A 24,042-nucleotide genomic window follows, 5' to 3' on the forward strand; every position below is an offset into this window, starting at 1 on the left:
TCTGTGATGGATGAACCAGGTAGGGTTAGAAAGTAGCTCGTCCCCTCTTGTCCTATAATGATGGCCTCTATACTCTGAGCAGTACTAGACAAAGATTCTGGGAATTCTTCCATGAGCAAATCTTCTTTGAGAATACATGCCCCATTGTGTATATTAGGAACAAGAATGCCACAAGAGTGTAGCAGTTTCTTAAATCCTTTTCCTATGTAACTATTTGGGCAGTGCAACTATTGAGACTATCAAAAATGTGTACAAATTAATCCTGTGCTAATGAGCTTTACTGTAAAAATCTCATACCAACTGAAGGAACGCATCATTTCTGAAGGCTGGTTTTTAATTATTGGTGGATAAAGCATTTCTAGAGTAAGAAAGTATGGAGTGTTGACCTAGATACCAGAAGTCCTGTATTCTAATTCCATCTTATTCTATGTTTCTTTGTATGAGTGTCATTCCTCAATAATTCAACGGTTATGTTTAGATGGGAGACCCAGAAGTGGAAAGAGACAAAGCAAGCCAGAAAACTCGCTGACTTGCTTGTTGCACTGAACTTCACAAAGCATCATTGACTTCACTACCAAATCTGTAAAGATAAGAGGACTAGCAAGTGGGACTGTCTTCATACGATTATTCACAATTACTCCTCTGGGCAACATTCTGCATCTACCAAGAGGTGAAAGCTAGAGAATTTCTTTCATCCTGCTTAGCACGGACATAAAAGAGTAAGAGTGTTCTTTATCTGTCCTAGACTGGAGTCATTACATTTTGTTAGGAAAAAAATAATTGTATTTTAGACTTTGTAGGCCATATGGCCTTGATTGCTCAATTCTGCCCCTTCTGTGCAAAAATAACCATGAACAATGCATAAGTGATTGTGAATGGCTCTTTTCTCAAAAATAATAAGCAGAGCAAGATTACTGTAGTCTGTTTAAAATTCTCTGAATCCCAAGTATGTACCTGAATTCATAGCTTGACTTATTGATTCAAAATTAAGTCTAATCTATTAATATTTAGTCTATAATCATTGAATACATTTCTACCATAAATGACCGTATTTAGATATTTGTTTAATCTATTTGTACTGAATCAACATTAACAGATTATAAATCTCTTGTCACATGTGGATTTTGAGAAGTTTTGTTTGCTCTATTACTTTTGTAATCAATAACAAACATACCTTGACATAGCAAGGATTTTAAGTTAACTCTGCTGACTTTCATTTTCATAACTCTGATTTTAAGAGGCTTTACATCATTGTAGTATTGAAAAATGATTTATTTAACCCGACCTTTTCTATCTGTATATCAGACACATCTTATGATAGCTGTTTCTTTGCCTACGGAATAGTTCTAATCTTTCTGATTTGTCCTTAAATAACCATACTTGCTCATCTCCATGCCTCTATCATTGGGTCACATTAGACTTTGTAAGTTCTTGAATTGTAACAACTATTCTAGAACACTGTGATCCAGGCTGGTCATACCAACTCTTCCTACTAATGGACAGAACCTTTGAGAACAGTAAACAACGAAAAAGAGAGTCAGAAGTGTGAAAATAAGGTAGAAATTGAGAAAGCACAAAAGAAATTTGAAGATGCAAAACGGGCTACATGAAAAAAGGCTTTGTCTCTTGTAAAAAATGTTCCACACTATTAGCCTGTTGATAATTCCTTTAAATTTCAGTTGTGACCACAGCTTTCTAGAGTGTCAAGAGGAGTCAGAATAAAAGTAACATCCTCCTTTGAAGACTAATGATCATGTATTAATTGAGAGTAAAGATCTCTGCTTATAGTTTGTCTCTGTCAAATTGCATGCCAAGGGTTTATACAAACCACATTCCTTCTGTAGGATGAGGAAATCTAGGACATATTTTAACATAATGGACCAAATAACTCTGTTACCCAGATCTGGGAAATTTTACTTTGCACTGGTTTCTTTCCTCTGCCCTCCTGATCCAGGGGGGAAAGTTAACCTGCATTAACCAGCCTGGGTTATGGAAGGAATTATTCTTTCATTGAAAGTCATGTGCAGAATTTCAAAATTATAGTATATCATAGTCGTCATTGGGAAATATCCTGTGAAATGAATAAATCAAACATTAATCCCACTTGTAGAAACTCTCCCAGGTACTGGAGAAATATGAGCTGAGGGGTCTCAATTTATACAGAGTTTATGAAATAGTAAGGAAACAGATGTCAATCAAACACTGTCCCTGAATAAGGATGTAACTCTATTGTAGGGAACTTGCCTAGAGTATGCAAGCCCCACCCTCACACACACACACACACACACACACACACACACACACACACACACACAGAGGCATGCAAATCAAGGACATTATTAAGTCTGGTTAGGACGACGCAAGCATGGCATATTATTATCTCAGAGAGCAAACCTAAACCAGCGAAGACAGACCCTTCAAAAAAGGGAAAGAATTTGCGTAGTTACAGGAGAAGCACTTTCAGGGGCTCTGAAGTAGAGAGAGTGTGCACGTATGTGGGATGGAAGAGACAGTGTGGCTGACCCAAGCTGAAATCAATAGTGGAAGATTCTGGAGAATGAAAGCACTGTCCTGACACTGAAGCCCTGAAGCTACCCAGGAAGCCTGTAGTGTGTGTACAGTAGAGGCATAACATGAACCAGTTACCAGATACTTGAAAAAACCCCTCACATTGTTCTGGATAATATTTTGTGATTGAGATTGGATTCCTAGGGACTATGAGAAGGATATTAGTAAGGAAAATAGATGGCAAGACTGACATCTGGGGGAGGAGGAGGGGGGAGGAGGAAGGGGGAGCAGGAGCAGGAGGAAGGGAGCAGGAGCAGAAGCAATATAGATTTTGAAGTGATATAAGCCCATTGGACCACTGTGCCATTGGCATGGTTCCTTTGGGATCATGCAAAAATGAATGGTGTACCACATGCATCATTTGACTCCCCAGAGAGCGTAAATATTTTGGTATCTCTGGCACCTATTTCAGAGGACAGGGAGGAAAGAGGCTTAACTACACTTTGCTTAGGAAGTCTGTGGATATGGTCTTCCTTGATGTTTATGACCCGTTCTATCTAGGCATCTGAAGCCTTCGTGTCCTCCAAAATGGGCCAATTCTGAACAGCATGTGCTGAGTGTTCTTTTGATCTTTGAAACCGAGTTTCTGGCTTTTGTCTTTGTTTCTGTCTTAGGCTACCTTCCTACACATTTTGCCTCAGAATAAAGTCTTTAACCTTTGCTTTCTCATGACTGTTTGATTTTATTTGGTACTTTCAGGAGAAGGAAGAAGGTAATTTTATGTAAGAATAGAAATGCTAGCTTTCCAACTTTTGACAAACTATGTCTCTGAAGTCAGGGAACCATCAGAAGGATGGATTTCTATGTGGGTTTAAAATTGAGTGGTTTCTTAGCATTATGGGTTATTTACAAAAAAAAAAAAAAAAAAAAAGCCAGCACCGCTGATTATACCATTCGCCCAGAAAAACATTTACAACTTACCTAAGATGCGATGTTTTTCTTTTTTACTAAAAAATTTACTTGCAAATGTGATGATCTTTTTCTTGCAGGTGCATTCTGACATGGGTTTGGGAACTTAGAAAAGCATGTGCGTGTGTGCATGTTGACTATTGCATTTATATTTGTGTGCATAGACAGACAGACAGCCATACATACATGGATATATAAAATCTCACATGGATTACTTGATTGGGAGTGTGTTAAACCTACAGATTAGCTATAAAAACTAATTTAAATATCTAGTCAGTCCATCAGGAAACAGTGAATATCTTTCTGTTTACGAGAATCTTTTGAAAGCTTAATCATTTTAAGCTTATAGGTCCTGCCTGCATTATCTTGTTGGAACATTTTATGGATTTTTAATGTTAATATTTCATTATAGATTAATTCCACATCTTCTCCCTGGTACTGTGATATATACATACATACATACATACATACATAACACACACACATATATATGTGTGTGTGTGTGTGTGTATGCATGTGTATAATGTATATATATATGTGTGTGCATGTATATATATACATATATATATAACATGTATAAAATAATATATCTACATTAATTTATACATATTTACTTTCTAGCTATCCACTGGTCATAAATTATGTCTCATCTTAAGAAATTATTTTATGGTATCTGTAAATAATGATTTTTCTCAGTCCAATTATTGAGTCTAATTTTTATCTGGTATTTAGATTATGGATCTAAATATTAAATATTAACAACAAAGTTTTATAACAATAATATTGACTTTCTTTTCTAATGTAAACTTCAATAAGAATGCTTCTGGTGGAGCATTTTTAATGTTTTGGAGATATTAATATGTCTTGAGTCTGAGCTTTGAAGTAAAGAAACTACCTTGACTGACATTAGCCACTTGAATGTACTTTATTGGAGACATGTCTTCTGTCATTCGGGGTCAGTTATGACAGCCAAAACTGTGTACACTTGATTCATGTCTTTTTATTTGTGTCCCAGTCTTTCCCTTTTCCTGTGTATTTTACTACATTCATAGCTACTGTTAAGTATACAAAGTATCCTATGTTTAGCCCATGCTTATCAACCTGAAGGATGCCTATAGGTTTCTCCAACCCACTTCTGGATGAAATGGTATCATTAAATCATTTTATCAAGGATCAGAATTTTAATCCATTTTCAATCCCCTTCTCAATATTTAAAAGAGTATTTTAATTTTTCATTTTTGGGTAACTGTCAGTGACTTGGAGTTTATAAGTTATTTTAGTGATCAAGTAATGTATTCATTTTGTACGTTCCTGGATAATTGTGTGTTTGCTCAAGTTCTGCATCTTACTTTATTAATTTTAGTTCTTTTCTTAGACAGCTAAAGAACAACTTGGAACAACCAAAGCATGAGTGGTCAAATGTCTTTTTCATCTTATTGATTAGCTTGGAATGAGTTACTGCTTATGTTAAGTGTAAAGAGTAACCTGCCTGACTGGCTGGCTATAGAATGTTGGTCTCTTCATCTGTCTTCATTTCTTCGACCCAGGGTCTCCCTCACTATTGTACTTGGCCTCACACTCACTTGAGCCTCCTAAGAGCTGGTATAACACACATGAGTCCACTATATCTGGCTTGGCCCTTTGCCTTAAATTCAGAATAATCTGAGATTGTCCATAGAAGTGTTCTCATAGGGACTTGCTCAACTTCCAAAATGCTTTTGTTTTATTTGGACATTATTAAAGCAAAGATCTTTGTCCCAATGTACCTAGGTATGAGCTCATTTTTATTAATTTTGCATGACGTTACTGAATCGTTCATTTTGCAGACTCGTATTTTTCATTATTTTGCATGACACTGCTATATTTGCTTTAATTATTAAAAATTTCTTTAATTGGCTACTGCCTCCATAATTTTATCCCTTTCAAAACATGTCATTAAAATTCAAGTACCTCTTTTTTCTATAGTGATAGTTTCCATGTGGTAGACATGTGCATAGAGAGGCTCTGCACATACAACTGAATCGGTTTTGTTGAATAGTGTGTCCTAGAGGATCCATATCTCTGTCCGGACAGCAACTATTTCCATTCTTCCAGAAAGCTTCTCTATATCCTTTCCCAAGCAGTTACCCCGCTGCACCAACCGCTGACCTGATCCCTAGCACTTTAGTTAGTTTCGTCTGTTCTAACAACTCTATCAATGGGATCATACATGATGTGAGAGAAGTCTTAGGCTCCTTTTCTTCTGCCTTGATGTGTTTTCATGTTGCTGCTTACGTTATTCCATCTCACTTGGGGATGAGTAGCAATCAGTGAATATAATACACTTTGTTTTTATTCTTTGAGATTGTCATGCAATACATTTGATCAATCCTCCCAAGCATACACCCCTCCCTGACTCACCCAACTCTCAATCTTCTTTGTTGCTTGAAGCCCATCAGTTCCAATTCATGCTGCCCTTTACCGGGAGTGAAGCCTTCCACTGAAACATGGTCAACCTACCTGGGGATGCACCCTTAAAGAAAACTGTGAGGAAGAAGAGATGCTGAAATTACACTATAATCTCAAAAAGTGAAAATAGTATTTTAAAATAGGATTTCACAAACGATTCTGAGCTTTTGGGCTTTTTGTTGAGGACTAACTGATAAAAATTTATCTGAAAGCATGTGATAGACATAACATTTTAGGGGGGGAATGAGATAACTAACTCTCTATCTTCTGTCACCTAGAGTTGGATTCCATGTCTGCTTCCCTTATCCATGCTTTGATTCTGTCTGGCTTGAACTTACCCAGGTCTTGTGTGTGTTCTCACCTGGGTGTGTCACCTGGGTGTGCCACTGCCCCACTGTGTCCAGATGCTATTCTTTCCTTATAATCACCCAGCTCTTAGCATCTTTCTACCCCTTCTTCTGCAGCGAACCCCAAGCTCGAAGAAGAGGGCATGTGGTATAAAAGGTGTCATTTAGGACTGAGCATCCCTCAGTCTCTTAGGCTCTGCATGTTAACCCATGAGAGTTTCTGTGTTAACAATTGTCTTATGCAAAAATAGAGGAGCTTCTCTAATGAGGTTTGAGAGATACACTAGTCAATACATAGCAATGTGTCATTAGGAGACAGTTAACACTAAATATTTTATTGGAATAATAGTACTATGCTCTCTCTTAGGGCTCAAGACATGTCCAGTCACAGGTTTGTGGCTCAGATAAAAACAATGTCAGGTGTGGGTTCCATCTTATGGAGCAAGTCTTAAATACAATCAGAGTCTGGTTACTCCCCTTACTCTCATTTCACAAGTGGGCACATCACTGCTATGGTTCTCAGGATTTACAACGGGGTGACAGAGATTATTAATATTCTACTCCTGTGCTGTACATAGCACCTTCTAGAACCATTAAAGCTCTCCAGGAAGCATGAAGCTTCCAAGTCAGTACCATATTAGTTCTCCATGTTCTATGTCTCAGGTATGTGGAGTCTTCAGTAGTGGAGTCTTAGTGTCATGTTTTTAAGGGTCACTAAAACCTTTGACAATAGCCTGTAATAGATTCACTGGCCAACAATAAAAATAATGCATTCCAGACACCAAGACTCTTAATTGTCAGCCTCCTGTATCTAATAGGGAATTTATTTTTGTGAGCACCTGATTCTATATCCTATAGAGTTGGTTTTATCTCTTACTGCCCTGCATGAACATATTAAAATAATTATTTCATTTATTATATAATTTTCAAACTTTATTTTAAGCTACCCTTTAACTTGTCCCTTTCTCTCCAAGAATACCTTCCCCGCCATTCTCCCTTCTTCTAACAGTTAGGGGTCCTTTCTCACAGCACTCTGTATGGTCTGAAGATGAGAAACACTTTCCTACAACAGTTGGCAGCTGACGTCTTAGCTCTCCCGTTGGTACTTTTTCCACTGTCTGTGCTATTTATTTTTCATGCTTACTCATCCAGGAATGAAAAACCAATCTACTAAGATCCAATATTTGTGAACATTTATCATGTGCAATGTGTTCTTGAACCTGCTCAGTGTGTACCAAGCCCTAAGTTTTCCAGCCCACAGCTGGAGGGCAGAATGACATGTCCTAGCTCAATATTAGCTTCGAAGAGGAATGCCAATGATGTGGCTTTCTGCATTGAGATACAATCTTCTCTTCCTCCAGTGCTTATTTTCCTGCACTCAAAATAGACGACTGGAGCATCCGTTGCCTTGGGATGCTTGATTTGTTGGACTCTTCTCTCCCTACCCAACCTCCCATCCTTATCATGTGAACTTTCCAGACACCTGCTCATTGTTCCAGTGCCCAGTCTCCTAATGTTCAGCTGCACTGTTTTCTAAAGGCTCACATTTGATATGGGTCTAGAAGAAATTCTGTTTGAATATGGTCTTATTAATCAAAGAGATAGCTGGACACTTTAGGGAAAATGAAGAATCATGTTCTAATTTGAGGAATCAAGAGCAGTTGGCTTCATTCTTTTTTACCTGCAGCAAGTAGTATGTTGGCTAATAATTCTGACCATAAGTCAGCACCATGGCTAATGTTATCTGTGATACACTTTCCACGTTATGAACTGACTGTAAAGTTTTGGTATTATCTGGAATTTTTCTTCTCCCTCCTCTGTACTCCATGTCTTTTAAGGTAGTCAAAATAGGGACTTGGTTCCAGAAACCTAATAAATGTCTTCTGAGATCTTTCCCAGTTCAATGTCTTTATTGTTCTACGTATTTCTCTCATGGATCTTGAATAAACTCATTTTAAAATGTCTAAATTTGCATTTAGAACAACCACCATTGTACTTCATGAACACAAATATATAACATAGCATAGCATAGCATAACATAGCATAACATAACATAACATAACATAACATAACATAACATAACATAACAACCTCTAAGTTTTTAGCTTTTTTATGTTCTGAGGGGTGTTTTCTTGACTAATTATTGGTATGGAGCACCCAACCCATTGTGAGCCATGTCACTCACTCCTGGGCTGGTCTTGGGTTTTATGAAGCAGATGGAGGAAACCACCAAGACAAGCCAATCAGCAGCTGTCCTTCGGCTCTGCTTCAGTTCCTTCTTCCAGGCTCCTGATTCCTCCCTTCCCTTCCCTTCCCTTCCCTTCCCTTCCCTTCCCTTCCCTTCCCTTCCCTTCCCTTCCCTTCCCTTCCCTTCCCTTCCCTTCCCAAGCATCCCAAATACTAACGATGTGTCTTTGGCACATCTCTCAGAGCAAACCCAACTGCATATGCTGTAGACACTCCTAAAGCCTGCTTTTCCAGGAAAGGGGACCCACATCATCATGAGATTTAAAATTTAGTTGATCACTTGTCCTCTCACCTGTGTGTTATGTACTCACAATTCAGGATGCTTTCCAACATGTGATTCAGACAGCAAAGTCAAAGTATGATCTTGGGGTGTGGGTGAGGGCACAGATTTCCTACCTTTGACCTTCAAAATACACATTGCCTTCAGTACCACAAAAGCATTGCCCCACACAAGTTTCTAAGAACTAACTGTAGCCCTCCCCCCATGATGATTTTTTCCTTATCACTATTACTAAATATTAGCGCAGTGTTGTTCCCTTCGGCAACGGCTGTGACCCTCAAAAGAGAAATCAATTTAATTTCTCAATCTTGACTTGCAACATCAAGGATACCAAACAAAGATAAAGATTTGAGAGGAAGAAGCTCAACAACCTACCAAAAGCACAGCAGTATTGAGCTTTTGATAAATGCTCAAAGTCCCCTGTGCTTTCTCCCGAGAAGAAATAAAGAACATTACTATCAGGAAACCATATTAACAAAGTTAGTCCCACAAACACTTTGCTTGAGTGCTGGAATCTTTTCTCCCTTCATCTCGTCGGTGTTTGATAAACCACTAGCAAAGATGTGTTGGGCTAGCACAGGGCCTGTATCAATTACATGAGCCAGTGGCCTTTTGGTTTATAGACTTCTAGCCTTGGCTGTTTCACAATACAGGTAGGCAGATGGGTATCAAGTCCAATAACCTGGTATGAAAGAACAGGATTTACCTTGGTATATTGGTACCAAATGCCACACAGCAATGATACCGCCTATATTTCCCTGGCCATAAAAGAGAGCTTGTGTAATCTTGGCTCCCATCTCTCTCTCTCTCTCTCTCTCTCTCTCTCTCTCTCTCTCTCTCTCTCTCTTTCCCCAATCTGGTGGGTCTTGCATACTCACTTGAGTAATTACATAATACTTGATTAATTACATACTCAAGATTATGTTTTAATGAATAAGACAACGGCTATGGTCATTATTAACTTCTGGCATAATCAGGTACTTAATTTTACCTCAGAAACCCATTTTGACTACGGGTCACTAAGGTCTCAAGCTTTCTCAAATGAGAATCCATCCAGCTGCAGTCCACTACAGCCTCTAGAGAAAGGCCATGCAGTCTCTCTAAAATGACTATGCTCTCACAAGGGAGAATTTGAAGCATCATAGGCACCAGGTCGTCTTGGAACTAATGTTCCTTTCAAAGCTAGTTGAAAGAAATGATCAGCTGAGACCCCTTCCTCCCCCAGGAGACCTTTGGGAATAGCATCTCCCAAGAAGACAACTGAAAGCACGGAGTGACAGCATGCTGTCATTTCAAGCCCAGCAATGGGGTCACTATGCAGGATGTCCTCTTTTATTACAGAAGGCAGATGCGCCATTAGCAGAGAAATTTGTATTGACATTTTCAGGGACACACAAAATAATTGCCACTTGAATTTTTTTTCTATGCTTTCAAAGGAGTGTAGGAATCGTCTTCGACTGCACTGCATTTATGACTTCAGTGAGGGGATCTCTGTGGATGTGCTGTGCTGATTCACTTTCAGACAGAAGCTTGCACATATTTCTTCTCAACTATAAAGCAGATATGCTCAGTGTTCTTACAAGATCTAGTGAAAATATCCTCACTTAATTTGCCAGCCATTGTAAAGAGCTGTTACCTGCCTACTCTGTCTTAGATACCACACTAGGCAACCGTGTACAAAAAGGGAACATTCTCCCCCCTTAGTATGGCCACAGTCAAGTGGAGGATGCAGGTGTGCTGTAGCCATAGGCAGAAGGAGAGGTAGTCAGTAAATAGCCTAGAAGAGAATAAGGAGAACATTCAAAGGGAGGAAGAGAATACACAAATTTACCGTGGTTCCCATGTCCCTGACATTTTGGGCAGTTTGTTGCAAAGAGCCTGGTGGGCAGAGCACATAGAAAGACAATGACAGAAGACAGAGTTTGGAATCTATTGCAGTAAGTCCATAATGACATGGTCAGTTAGCAGAGAACTTTCTCCCAGGTCTCTTGGTTCAAAAGCTATGATTTTTTTCTTTCCTCAAAATACAGTGGGTTTCTCAGTGGAAATAAAATATATAAATTACCTCCAAGAAGCAATCAGTGGGTTCTTTTGATATCTGCATTTTAGAGGTGAAGAAACGCAAGCATAAAGATGTAAATCACCTTGTCCAACATTATGCCGTGAGATGGATGATCTCACGTAGTCAGGCTTCAGGGGTCTCTAGCTCTACCTCAAGATTCTACCCTTGATCCAGAAGCATTTACATAGCTGTCTGTGTGACAAAAGGATGCCTTCTGCAATAGGCCTAGTAAATTTCCAGGCTTGAGGTGGTGAGAGCAAGGAAAACGGGGAACTGACCCCAGTCATAGCTCCAAGTGGCTTTCTCTTTACCTGTTTGTAACTATGTTTCTTACAGTTTTGTTTTGTTTGCTTGTGTGTGTGTGTGTGTTTCAGTAAAAAGATCAGAGGGAAATATCAAATATCTTCCTGTTTCACTCTTGTCTGACTTATTCTGTTGAGACAGGTTCTCAGCGCAACCTGAAGCTCATAGCACTGGGCTGGCTGACTAGTGTATTTCATGGATATCTCCTTCAGTGTTGGTATTACGGTCATGTTCAAGCATGTCTGAATTTTACATGGGTGTAGGGATTTGAACTCAGGACTTCATGCTTGTACCAGAAGGACAACCCCATTCATAACTATCTGATATCTCACAGTTGAGGTAAAGAGGTAAAGTCTCTACATGGAAATCTGTTAGAAATGTTATCAAAGAATATCCATGGCTTTGACAGAGATCTCTGAGATGCTCCAAGGGCTTCATTTGTATTTACTGTCCAAGACACTAAAAGTTAAATTTCATAAATCTCAAAGAGATATGTCTGAAAAGTTTTGATTATTTTACTTTTGTTTAAAATGTCATGTATAAATGGAAAGTTTTGGGGGATACAGGATGAAACCAAGTCAGGCCAAACAAATCCTGTACATGTTTCAATATATCCATTAATAGTAATAATTAATATTAATATTAATATTAACAGCATCCAAACAGCCTGGGGTACATTATTTTGTTTTATACAACCAAAGGATTAGGGTATCATTTTCCCTAGGCATGTAAATAATAAGCTTACCCTTACAATGTTGCTCAAACACTATGGCTTTTCAAGCTACCTACCCTGGTTGGAATCACTTATTGCCAATCAATATTTGTTATAAGTTTAACATCAGAGATGTGGGGGGAGGGGAAGGAGGAGTGATGTCAATGTAGAGGCCCAGAAGATTAGGAATTGCCAGAGTGCCAGCGTTTAAAAAAAAATAGTAATTAATGCACTGCAACTACTAATCGAGGTGATTGTCTCCTATTTTCCTAGAATTGCTTAAACAATGTTTGGACAGTTAGGTGAATATGCTGCTAAAAGCAGACCAGAAGTGCAGCCCTAAAGGTGCCTGCAGGTCTAAGGCAGGTGGGGCACTGGGGCCCACAGGGGGATCTTTGCGTACACTGCCTCATCCCATATGAAGAGCATGTTCAGTTTCTCCTGAGAGGGTCAGTTGTCATCCTCATGTTTACTTCTGTGCCTTTGTAGTTTTGATATATGTTGAATGTCTGAGGAGTGACAAAGTAAACTAGCATAAGCAGCGTTTGACCCACCCCACCCTGTTTACACATTAGAAGCATACACAGGGTATGCTTCCCAGGATATGGGCAAAGTATCCCTATGATCATGTCCTGTGGAAAGACTGTGATCCAGAGTCTCTCCTCATATTTCTCATCCTGGTGCTTGTTGGTCATGGCCCTTCTGAAAGTCTTTCTTTTTATATGTGAACATTTGGTTCCATTCTCATTAAAATAAAAAGCCAGGTACTGAATAGGCCAGAGTGCAATGTGTAAACTTCTGCAGGAAACTTCTGCCCTTTGTTTCGTTGCTCTACACTGTATTGCTTTTGCTCCAAGTTCCCCTTCCCTCACATGAATCTCATATTCAAGAGGCATGTTAAAGCACATAGCTGTGCCACAATGTTCCAAGGCCCTTAGGTCACGGCAACCTAAAGATCCATACAACTTACAGTTGATGAGGCAACCACTGGTAAAGTGTCCCAATAGTCAGGCAAGTTTCAGACAGCGTGATGCTGGCAATACTAACACGATAGAAGTAGCAAGATAAATACAGGTGGATGGTGAGGAACGCCTTCGTAAGTCGATTTCTGTCTGAGTCAAATGGCAATGCCCCCAAAACGTTTGCAAAATGAGTCTCTATCTTGTTGCCCAAGGGAGGCAGCTGTGCAATCTGTGATAACTGCTGAATTATAAGGAGAGTTGGTTGTGTTCTTATTTCAATGTTAAGAAGCAAGATTATTGTCCCCCAAACACTATTAGAATGTCTCAAAGAAGAAACCCAGTTCCCTACTTGGATGTAATGGAAACTGAGAAATTTGTATCTTTCTGGTCTTTGGCTTTCCTTGTTTGCTAGACTTGAGAGACAGCTACATGTTTTCCAGGTGAATGATTTTGGGAGATACTCAGGCATGGCCTCCTATGTCAATAGTTTCCTTAGGATTACAAATGTTTCCAAGCCATCTTGGTACACAAATCAAATAAACCCATTCACCAGGACCTGTCTGTTCTCCAAACCAGTCATGGCCTTATCGCTTGCATAAAGCCTCCTTTGTGGGTACTCACCAATCTTTCTTTTGGCTTAGACAGAGACACATCTGTTCCTACTGCCCTACCCCTTTTCCCTTTCAGTACCAAGATGCCTCAACAGAAGTCAACTATACCAACTCCAGTTTGAATCCAATTTTTCCCAAGCACAGAGATGCACACACATAACTCTAGTATTTAGGAAGCTGAGGATGGAGAGTTATAAGATCATAGCCAATCTGGGCTACATAGAAAGACCTTTTCTTAGAGAAATAATAATATCAAATTTTTACTTGTCTAGCTAATTATCACCCCCACACATACCTTCTCTTCCTCGGGGGCAGCTCAAATGGCACCATAGAGGTGAACAGTTGAGCTTATAGCTTCCTGTACTTCATGTAGCTTTGCTGAAACATGGATGGAAAGTTTCAGCCCCTCTTCCAAGATAGCAACCTCTTCAGCAAAGCACGTCCTTGTCAAAGCACAAAAGAAAAGGTCTACAGAGTGTAGATTTTTTTTCCTTATACTTACACATATACATACACACAAACACACACCCACTCAGCCACATCTTTGCAGTACACTTCTAAGGGTCTTCTTACATATTCTACTCTCATAGTAACTCTGGGAGTAAATGTTATTATGAGCCTCAGTTTTCCAAGATGAAGTATCTAAAGTAAGAAAATGAAGTGATATGAGAAAGGTCACATGGCTGTAGAGTGAAAGATCAAAGCTTGGCTCTAATGCTCTGAGAGATGCCTTGGCCATGCCATTGGCTTACCAGTCCCGTGAAGGAAGGAGCTCCAGTCTACGAGGGAATTCCAACTAAAGTATGAGTAGCATTACTTATTGAGTTCTTGGAACAGTCTATGTTCTATATACCATCCTTTCTAGTAGCTGTCTGTGCATTATCATTATTTTGAATATTATTTTTTATTATGCCCATTTAAAGAAGAAAGTAGGATTTAAGGTGCCTACGTGTCTTACTACAAATTACACCACTTGCAAGAGTATAATGACTTGATAATTCATGTTCACATCTCAATTTAAACCTATAGAATTTAATTTTGGTAGTGCCACACAGTTAAAACTGGGTGGGAAGTAAGTCTTTATGGATAGAGTCTTGTACAAGAAAAAAATGATAGTTATAAAGTACTCTGCAAAGGAAAAAAAAATCTGTTCTAATTTATCTGCATGGTCATGGAAAACTCTGCTCAGCCTTTGTGTTGGTGGCTTCTTATGAAACTGTTTCTGCTTTGTTTGCTCTGATATCTTTTAGGGATGATCCAGTCAGACCAGCTATGCCTAGACTCTCCGTAAATCCAGAAGCACTCTTCAAAAGCACCGTGCCATTGTTAGTGTTAATATTAAAATTGCTTCCCTAGTCTCCTAACAATGTTGAATCCATGCTTAAAGACTCTGGGTCCCATACAGTATCCCCAGCTAACAACCTAGTGTATTTAAGAAAGGCTTTATTAATAGGGAAAAAAGCATCTTTAATATTGGGTTATTTTCTTGCAGTACCAGAATTAATTCAGGGGAATGGAAAGATTGCTTTGGATTTCAGAATACTGGTTCTTTCAGAGGACGCAAGATCAATTCTTACCACCCGTGTCAAGTGGTTCACATCTTTAATTCCACCTTCAGGGTATCCTAAGGTCTTTAGTAGCCTTGTTGGGTACCCACATGTACATGGCAGATACCAACACATATGCTGAACACATTTAATGAAAATGACTCCCATGGATTCATGTTTGAGTGCTTGGTCCCCAGTTGGTAGAATCGTTTAGGCAGATTAGGTGGTGTGACCTTGTTGGAGATGTGACATTGTTGGAGCATGTGTGTCACTGGAATTTTGAGATTTTAGAAGCCTATGCCAGGCCAGGTCTCATGGTCTCTCTGCCTCCTGACTGCCAATAGGTATGTAAGCTCTCACTACTGCTCCAGCGCAATGCTTGCCTGCCTGTTGCTAATCTTTCCTCCATGACAATCTTGGTCAGACTAACCCTCTGAAACTGTAAGCAAGCCCCCAATTAAAAATGTCCTTTCATAGCTTTCCTGGTCGTGGTATTTCATCATGAGTTTGTGACTTTCTCTCCTGAAAACAAAAGGGAGGGGGGAATAAAGGAGGAGGAAAGGAAGAAAGAGAAAAGAAGGCAAAGAAAATATCCAATCTCATCAAATGAGATGCTTTTTTTTTTTTTTTTTAGAAAAACAGTATGTTTAACAGTAAGTGTATTTTTAAGAAGCCTTTTTTTCATTATTGGACAAAGCTATGTCGGTCAAGAAATCAGATAGAATCTGTGCTCTAAAACATTCTATATTCTGAGAATGGCAAGTAACACTACTTCACCCTAGAGCAAACAGATAACTGGGTCTGGGGAAGCCTGTGGTCCAGGTATAATTGAGTAACTCTTCTGTCCACAGTCATGAATAATGCAGGAACCCCTACGTATCATGTGCCACCTTGCTAGTAGATAACATAGGACAAACATGTTAAAGATGTTATTGAAAAGCCCTGTGATAGTCCAGTCAGATATCTTTAATTCCCCATTTTACAAGTCAGAGCATGGTGCTCTGGTGGACATGCTAAGGTTCCCACCTCTTCTTGTCATTCCATCCATTCCTTTTGACTGTGCAGCCAGCTAAGGTGACCCCTTGTCCAGTGCCATCTTTATTCTGTCTGTTATCAGAGCTTGATAGGGCTTCAAGGACCCTGGCCAGCCAGAAAAATATATTACGTTTTTTAAAATTCGCACACATTTTTTGGGCTGAAATGGGACAATCCTAATGCTTATTTTTCTTAACAATTTTTAAAGCCATTGTTCCGTTCATATTTACACATCCTTGTGTACGTGTCTGTTTGTGATGGTGGTCACTAAGTGCTTGTTAACTTTGAGGCTTTAGGGTACGGATTTTTAATCTATTGCGACTGGAGAAGCAGCAAAATGTCATAGGAGTTGAAAAACATAAATATTAATTTTCAGTCTCTTTTAGAGATTTGTAATTGCTCTGTATTTGAAAACTTCTTGTGTTATATAATAAGCAGATTTTAGAAAGGTATAAAGGGCAAAACATACACAGGAGACTATATTCCCTTTCTTTTGAAGGCAAGTTTTATTTAAAAAAAATAAACAACATTTTTTCATTTCCCCTAAATTTCATCTTCTTTAAGGTTAATTTGTGGCTACCAAGTGGTACCTTGAAAATGCTCCTCTGACAACCACAGGAGACAGTGAGGGTCATTGCTCTTCCCACATAATGGTACCACAAGGCAGAGCATCACATCTGACGCTCTCAAGAACCAGCAGCTGACTGCCAGCCAAACGTTTTATCTCTTTCACAATCACAGCCACTTTCACACACTTATCTGGAACTGAAAATGTCCCACGATTTTACACTGCCTTGCTGGGGCAAGGGACAGTCAGCAGAGGCTGCACCTTGAGGCAGCTGCTCTTTCCCTCCCTATTTCCTTGTGCTAGGAAGGTCATCGCCTTGGGGTTTGGAACAGCCTCACCTAGGCAGCCTTTTACCAGTGGAGGATGGGCAGCTTAGAGCCCCTTTTCTATGTTTTGTTTTATTTTGTTTTGTTTAGTTTTGTTTTGTTTTTTTGTTTTTACATTACCTTTCCCTTTCTCTGAGTAAGAACTTCCTAGCCAGCTTTTCCTGTGGCCATCTCTGGAAAGGCAAGGGAAACAGCGGCTGGGACTGATAACAACTGTGCAGCTCCTCTGAACTTAGCTGTTGCCCTGGGTTGACAGGAGAAAGGGACTGGCCCATGGAGACAATGAGCTGCTTGTGGGGAGGTCTCAAGCTTCACGCCATCAGCAGGTCGCTGGGCCTCACCATGCTTCTCCAGAGCCTGTCTCAGGAAAGGCATCTGAAATACTGTCAGTGCCGAACACGAATCTCAAAAGGTCAAGTTTATGTTACAAACCAGGGAGGCTTCCACCGTGCAGTACCAAAAGGACAAAGACAAGAAGGGAGAAAATGGGAGCAAAGACCAAGTGGAATGGAACTTAATTGAAACAAAACAGGAAACTAAAAAGATATTCCATTCATCAAACAAAGTATTTTCTGTTTAGAGGTCTGGTGTCTCCTCCTTAACCACACATAACAATAAATATATTAAGTGGCTTGTTTACTAAAGAGAAGCCATGAGGTGAATGGGGCCATAAATTTAAGGTCCTACATCTGAGGAAAGACAGTAGGTTCTAGAAGAAGAGCCTGCTAAGCCCATGCAAGGAAAACCATCATGGCTGCCAGCTACACAGAGGAACTTGGAACAGAGGCAATTCTCCATAGAGTCAAGGGCATCACATAACAGCATCCTGTTTGTTTACTTTGGCAAGCACAAGATGACTTTACTAAGTGATAATCTAAAAAGGCCCAAGGTCAGCTGTGTTAGAGTCAGGAAAAGGATATCTTTGAGGGGCGGGCGGGAGGGAGGCTTCTTAATCTCTTTCTACTCAGCCCTTCGTTCAAGGGGCTCAGGGGATCTTCAAAAAAAACTGGCAGCATTACCAACTTGCTAAGAGATACTGGTGCTACTGTTCTATTATCCGTGCATCCGAAAAGAGGCTACAGGGCATTGTGAAGTGGATAAAACTTGGCCAAATAGAGAAATGCTCCCATCAGCTTCTGCAGAATGGGCAAGTAGTGGGAGCAATCTTTCCCTCTAAGCAACCATTGTGATTGTTGTCCCTTAAACTTGGCAGACTTGGCACTCAAGTCATTGCAGGTCTGTGGAATGTCCTCGAGGAATGATTGCTGCAGAACCCAGGTGTCAAACCCAAGTGGCAAGGAAAGCCTGCCCCTTCCCCTGATGGCACTGTGTGCCAGTCCACACACTTAAGTCACATGCTCTGAAGGGTGACTTAGTGGGAAGTTTCCCTTAGAAGGAGCCTCAGCCTCAGGCCAGGGAGTGTTCCCATGCAGATAGCACCCCCTCAGTTGGCTGGCTTATCTTCAGCTCCCTCCAAGATTAGACCCTTAGGTCCTTCTCTCAAGATCAGAGCAGATAGGAACAGGAGACTGAACTGAACAATCCAAGAAGTGAGAGAAACAGCTGAGTCAGCTACTCACTAGAGCCCTAATTAAGGGCTCATTCCCAGATTAAAGTAATTGGGCCAACCTGGAAATTAGCCCCAAAGAGAGGAGTTGACCATGTCATTAATATTTAGAGATTAAAAAAATAAAAATAATTAAAATTAAAACATCCAAAAACAAAGATTATACTTTCATACATTTCTAAGGAGCATAAAGTATCCTGTATCTCAGGTAAGTGGGAAGGGCCAGCCTTACCTCCTCACCCACTTGAGACTTTTGACTGCTCAGCATGGCATCCATTCAAGTGATTCACACTGAGTGAAAATAAAATAAGCCAAGGCATCAAGGTCAGAGTGAAGTGGTTTCTAAGACCTACACCTCTGTGTTCTTTAAAGAGACATGTGTCCCATTACTTTACGTTAAAATCCTAGACACACGCTATCCTCTCAGTGTTAGGAGAGTGACACAATGATGCTAAATGATGTTCTGTGAATGGGACTAACATCCTCATAAAAGGGGCCCAGAAAATCCTTTCATCTCTGTCTGCCTCTCAATGATACAAGAAGCCCACAGACTGCATTCTGGGAGAAAACCCAGAGGTCACAGTTCTATGTCTGTTTGCCTTCTCAACCTTTGATAAAAACAATTGCTTTCTCCCACATGTGACTCCTCTATCACCAGGCAAACCAGGCCACAGTCAAACCAGTTTCACATTTCAATGCAATTTTGTAATGCCTTCCAATTAGGGTAACAATGGGAGACAAGACAAAGGGAAGAACAAGATTTCTCTCAAATACTAGTTAAGATAACACACCTTGGTGGCCAGAGCCATAGACAGTCAAAGGTATTGGGCATTTCTACTCTGGTTAGAAAGACTCAGTTGAGTTCTTGTGTTTCTCTCAAGAAACCAGTGGGTGTGTTCAGTATATCCTCCAAACATGCCTGTCTCCCTCAGAAAAGTTGGAGCCATTCTCCCAATACTGTGAAGATTTAGTGTGCCTTGGACTCCTCTCATGGGAGAAGAGACAGAAGCAAAGGTTCTGTCCTTCACACTGCCATCTCTGCCCAACTCAGTCATGATAATCCTCAAGGTGATTAGAAGAAAAAGAGGGACTAGTGACCTCTGAGGAAAGAGTTTGGCACCAGCAACGTGGGGGAGACTGTTGTGATGTTCAGCCGTCTCCCTCTCTGAGCGCATGCAGCTCCTACCACAGCTAACCTTTACACCTGGTGCTCGTGAGACAAAGGTAACTGCCACACCTGTGCGAAGCCTGGGGCCTAGTGGGCCTAGAGTGAGAGCCTCCATCATAGAGGGCTGTCTGCCCAGGAAAGATGATGTCCCCTGGGCCCACTTAGCCCCCTGGGGGATGGGACTATTTTTCTTGCTGACTTCTTTTCCTGTGAGGAAGAAGTGCTATGTGAAAAGCTAAGGGCACGTGGAATTGCTTCTGCTCACGGAAGCCATGTTTTGGAGAATTCCTTCTAGAATCCCTACTGGCCTGAAATACCTCAGAATTTGACTGTCCTAAAGAACCTTCTTCCGCTGTGCGAGTCTGGGCAGGCAGAACATTCAGGAGAAACCACAGGGAAACAGGTCTGTTTTTAAAATTTCCTTTTCATGCTCTGTTTCCCTTTTACCTCCTCTCCTGTTCTTTCCATATCTACTGTCATTTTGCTACCCAGAAAACCTAGTGATTCCTCCCAGCTGACAGGGCTGAGCTTGTGTTTCCACGGAGTCCAGGTTCATGGCAGGCCTGTTGAATATGGCCCTGGAATGACGTGCTTTCCTGCTCTTTATTTATCAGAGCCTATGACTCATAGGGCCTAGTGGACTACGCTTCCAAAAAGCATTAGTTTTTGTTATTTTCCAGTTAGCATACAAACTGTTTCAGAATGACAGTCTCAGACAGACAGCCAAACAGACAGACAGAGAGATAATTTTACTTTGTTTAATTTTACCCTTGTCCCTCTTCACCCTTCCTGCTAATCTTCCTTCACACAAACAATTCCTCTTCTGTTTCCATGTCATATAGATATGTACACTCCCCCCACACACACATACCCCACACACACTCACACAGACCCCTTTTACTTTCATATCAACCATTCTTTTCTATTGGGGAAGGTAGGGTAGGTATGCCCCACGGTGAGCACATAGAAGTCAGGAGATCACTCTCCAGAGTTCTCTCCTGCCACCCTGTGGGATCCAGGGTTCAAACCTAGGTCATCAGGCCTGGACCAAAGGGCCTCTTACCACTGACCCATCTCACCAGCCTTATTCAGGTTTTTTCCCCTTCAATCTGCATATGATAGAAAACTTGTAGTATTTCTTGTTCAAAATCTGGCTTCTTTGATTTATTTGCCTCTCTAGTTCCATCTAGCATACAAACTATTTCAGAATGACACTCTTAGGTAGATAGATAGATAGATAGATAGATAGATAGATAGATAGATGCATACATACATACATACATACATACATACATACATAGATACAGATAGACAGAGACATTTCATTTTCTACACTTAAATACATCTCTGCTATGTCTATGCACCACATTTGCTCTATTCAGTCATCTGCTAATAGACACCCATGCTGGTTCCATATCCCTACTACTATAAATAGTGCTACATGAACATGAATGTACAAGTCATCTGTCTAAAATGCTGCCTCAGATTGCTTCAGGTATATACTTAGGAATGGTACAGTTTGGTCATATAGTCATTCTTTTTTGTTTCTGATGAACCTCCATGCTAACTTCTATATGGCTACTCTGGTTACATACTCTACAGTAGCGTATGAACATCTGTTCCCCTACATATCTGCTCCAGAACTTATTGGATTTTTTTTTGAGGTTGTTTTCAGCCATTGTGTATACAGTGGGATGGAATCTCAGTTCTGTTTGTTGGTTGGTCTGTTGTTTAGAGACAGGGTCTTCCATAGCTTAGTGTACAGTATGTAGACTGTGGACCAGGCTAGTCTCAAACTCTCCCTGATGTTCCTGCTTATTTTTCCTAATTGTTATGATCACACATGTATGCCAACAAACCTGGCTTCATTGCAGCTTTCTGAAGTTTTATTTTTAGATTTATTTGTTTTATTTTTATATGTTTGCCTATATGTGTGTACATGTACATGTGTGGGCCACATATGTGTGTGGTCCTTGCAGAGGTCAGAAGAGGGTGTCAGATCTCCTGGAACTGGAGTTACAGATGGTTGTGAACCATATCTGAAAACTATACCCGAATCTTCCACAAGAGTATGTATGCTCATAACTGCTAAGACACCTCCACAACCTCAATGTAGCTTCAATTTACATTTTCCTATGGCTAATGTTCCTATGAACAATTTTATATTTTATATGTATTTATTGGCTAATTCACTTCTTTTGAGAACTGCCTTTTTTAATTTATCTGTCCATTCATTGATTGACTTTGTCTTTTGTAATTTTGAGTCAGGGTTAAAGTTTTTGAATTCTTTCTATATTCTAGATATATAAAGATTAATAGTTGGCAGGAATTTTTCTCCCAAAGATCCTGAACGTTAATGCTTTCCCTCAAGGTTCACTTTAGCTGTCTTGCTTAAAGCTTGATAAAAAAACTAAAGTCCTTTCCAATCAGACACGTGTGAGCAAGTTTTCCCTGAGCCACAAGCTGCAGTGCAGGAAACTATCTGGATCAAAAACGTGTTCTCGTGATTTCCATTAAGGGATTGTCTCTTGTTCCCTGTCCCCTAAGCGAGTGCTGATAACAGTCCTCCATACCTTAGCACGTAAGTCAATCATTAACAATGGGCTGTACTTTTCACTGGGTTGTAAAGAATAAGAAGTCAGAGCTACAGAAATCTCCTTTCTTGAGGTAGGCAGTGGAAGGAAGAGTGTCACTTGCCTGTAAACCTCATAACCAATATGTAGCAGGCTGCAGCCCAACACGCAGGGGACGTGTCCGAACAGAGGAGAGTCACAGGTAAGGAATACGGGTCCATTTCTGTTTCTCTATCCATTCTGATTCTCTCTTCTCACCTTTCCAATCTGTGGACTAAAAATGAACAGGGTCAAGGTGTGATTACAGTATCAGTGGTAGAAAGAGGTTTCTATGGACTGACCTGTGTTTTAACAAGAGATGGGCATTAGATGTTAGTTAATTCACAATCTCCGTCTGACTCCTTCAAGACTGATTTCTTACAAACATCTGACTTCTTCAAGACTCGGAGTTCCAGAGAGAAAATGTATGTCAGTTACAGGAGCAAAGATCAGCGCAACAGCAGTGGTCACATGACAGGCCAGTCCTTGGGGAGGATAAAGATGAATTAGTGTGGACTTGGGAACATCTCCAGATCCTACTCAAAGGCAAAAGGAGGTTAGATGGTAAATTTGAAAGAATTGCTACAAACTGCGCCAAAGGAAAGGAATTATGCTTATTTCTCTTTTTTTGACAGACTTTGGGGGTTTTTTGGTGTTTTGTTTGGTTTGGTTTGGTTTGGTTTGGTTTGGTTTGGTTTGGTTTGGTTGGTTGTTTTTTTGCAATGATTTGTTTTAAAATAAATTTGTCTTCTTTAGAAAGCTTCCAGATACTCACTTTCCTTTCTCAACGACTTTCTTCTGCTATTACATGTGGCATTCTTGTGACACATTTATGACGACGAACCAACGTTAGCATGCTATCTACTTAAGCTCTTACACTATCTACATTAACATTGAGTATTTGTCTCAGATATTTTTATGGGTTTTAAGAAATGCATAATGACACATCACTGACTTGTACAAAATAGTCCCATGATCCTAAAAGTCCCATGTTCTACCTAGTTCTCTTTCCCCACTCCCCTACCAAGCCCCTCAAAACCACTCACCATTTTTCCTGACTCCATGGCTTTACCCGGTCTAAAGGGTCGCCTGGTTGCAATGAAGTAGAACGTGGTCTTTTCGGATTGGTTTGAATTAGTAGTGTGCTTTTGAGTTTTTTCTGCATCTTTCTGTGGCTCAGTAGCACATCCCTCTTTGTCGCTGAGTAACATATGACTATGTGACTAAACTACAGCAAATGTATCCAGTTGGGCAAATGTTTTAGCATGGTAGAAAGTGGAAACGATAAAGGTGGGGGGAGTTTAGAAAGTGGCAGTACTATAAACGTGATAGAAGCAAGAAGAACACGAAGTAGAAAAACTAGCTAGAAAGCTAAACACAGATGCCTCAGTTGAAATAAAAATTTTTTTAAAAGCTCTGGTTCTAGGGTGGCGCCAGCTCTTTTCTAAGCATATAGATTATGCTGGGAGACACATTACCTTCAACCCAAGAGCCTACACATGGTAGGCACCCCATAACATTTTTGAAGCCCCCAAACTCCAAGACTTTTTCCAAAAAGAGGCTTCCCCAAGACACCAGCTTATTGGCTCAGAAGCCATATCAGGGAAGCTGTAGCTGCTTGGTCAGATGAGCCTTTGCATGCCATAGGATAAGAAAATATTCCCTTGATAACCTTTGTTTGACCGTGGCTTATGGAAGCTATGAGTATAAGCAAAGAACTCATGTTTCAACCTAATCACAGAAGTAGCCCAAACAATTTCCATGTAACAA

At 40.2% G+C, this 24,042-nt stretch overlaps 1 protein-coding gene and 1 long non-coding RNA gene across 4 annotated transcripts in view; one reads left to right on the plus strand and one right to left on the minus strand.

The window, feature by feature from the left end:
- The window catches only part of Prlr (prolactin receptor), a 171,953-nt gene that overhangs the window by 16,451 nt on the left and 131,460 nt on the right, over positions 1 to 24,042 (plus strand). The window contains exon 1 of one of the 3 annotated variants that reach the window (XM_006520035.1): positions 22,272 to 22,435. The exons of the other annotated variants lie outside the window; for them this stretch is intronic. The gene's annotated coding sequence lies outside the window, so the exon portion shown is untranslated. Of the gene's footprint in view, positions 1 to 22,271; positions 22,436 to 24,042 lie in introns of those variants that run through there. 3 annotated transcript variants of the gene reach the window in all.
- On the minus strand, positions 5,792 to 8,936 carry Gm41268. The gene is made up of 2 exons (XR_875035.3): positions 8,812 to 8,936; positions 5,792 to 6,000 (listed from the first exon to the last, which is right to left on the minus strand). It is a non-coding gene; the product is annotated as a predicted gene, 41268 (long non-coding RNA).

The sequence above is a fragment of the Mus musculus genome, chromosome 15 (assembly GCF_000001635.26).
Source record: "Mus musculus strain C57BL/6J chromosome 15, GRCm38.p6 C57BL/6J".
Lineage (NCBI taxonomy): Eukaryota > Metazoa > Chordata > Mammalia > Rodentia > Muridae > Mus > Mus musculus.